Source organism: Cucurbita pepo, unplaced genomic scaffold (genome assembly GCF_002806865.2).
Source record: "Cucurbita pepo subsp. pepo cultivar mu-cu-16 unplaced genomic scaffold, ASM280686v2 Cp4.1_scaffold000349, whole genome shotgun sequence".
NCBI lineage: Eukaryota > Viridiplantae > Streptophyta > Magnoliopsida > Cucurbitales > Cucurbitaceae > Cucurbita > Cucurbita pepo.
Genome location: NW_019646588.1, coordinates 29,764 through 30,956, shown reverse-complemented (window position 1 = coordinate 30,956; position 1,193 = coordinate 29,764). Strand labels below are relative to the sequence as shown.

General features: G+C 40.1%; 1 non-coding gene across 1 annotated transcript; it reads left to right on the top strand.

Moving 5' to 3' along the window:
* Window positions 1-598: 598 nt before the first annotated feature.
* On the top strand, window positions 599-672 carry TRNAI-UAU. The gene has a single exon. It is a non-coding gene; the product is annotated as a tRNA-Ile (tRNA).
* Window positions 673-1,193: the final 521 nt, after the last annotated feature.

Below are 1,193 nucleotides of genomic sequence, written 5' to 3'. Positions count from 1 at the left end.
GGAAAGTGACTAGGATGAGCTAGTTGAAGAAGAAAACCAAGAGAATGATGAAGAATTGGAAGATGGGAGTCATTTGACACTTGTTGAGAAGACTTCTTAAAACTCAAGTTACGGAGAATAATGTTGATGATCAAAGAGACAACCTATTTCACACAAGGTGTTTAGTCAAGGGGACTCCTTGTAGTCTTGTTATTGATAGTGAAAGTTGCACCAATGTATTAAGTACCATGTTGATCAAAAGGTTGCAAATTCCAACTCAACACCATCCTAAACCTTACAAGCTTCAATGTCTCAATGATAGTGGAACAATAAAGGTAGTTTCTCAAGTTTAATATCTTTTACTTTGGGGAAACATAAAGATAAAGTTCTTTGTGATGTGCTACCCATACTTGCTGGAGGCATATTGCTAGGCCAACATTCGCAATTTGATAGGAAGGTCATGCATGATGGTTATTTGAATATGTATTCTTTTATAAAAGAGGGTAGAAAAACCCTTTTGAGTTCTACAATGTATTTGCTTATGAATTAAAGTTGGAGAAAAAAAAGAGTTCGAGGAATATTATTTTCATTCAAACATTTATTTAAGAAAAGCATCCAAGGTTCTGTAGCTCAGTTGGTTAGAGCGTTGGTCTTATGAGCCGAAGGTCGCGGTTTCGAGCCCCGCCAGAACCAATCAAACCTAGTCACACGGTTAAAACGAACAATTGTGTAAACGAACAAATTATTGGATGAGCTCATTATTAAGCCACTTACTTGTAGGCTCGTTCTTACCTTACAATCTTTATGTAAGAGTTATATTTCCTGAGTGTGGAAATTTAGGCTCGTTCTCAGGAAGAGGTTTACAACACAGTGGCCCTGTTCAGGAGACCACGGGCTTAGTTCGCCACCAGATTTGAAAGGGTAGTGGCGGATCTGTAGACAACCGTTACACTGTTATCAGCCTGGAGAACTACTTTGGTTGTCTTTGGTTATCGTGGAGGTCTGCTTCGTTGTCTTTGGTTATCGTGGAGGTCTGCTTCGTTGTCTTTGGTTATCGTGGAGGCCTGCTTCGTTGTCTTTGGTTATCGTGGATGTCTGCTTCGTTGTCTTTGGCTATCGTGGAGGTCTGCTTCGTTAGCTCCACAAGGCAAATCCAAGTCTCTAAGTGCACTCAAATCTCATCCAAGTCTCTAAGTGCACTCAAATCTCATCCT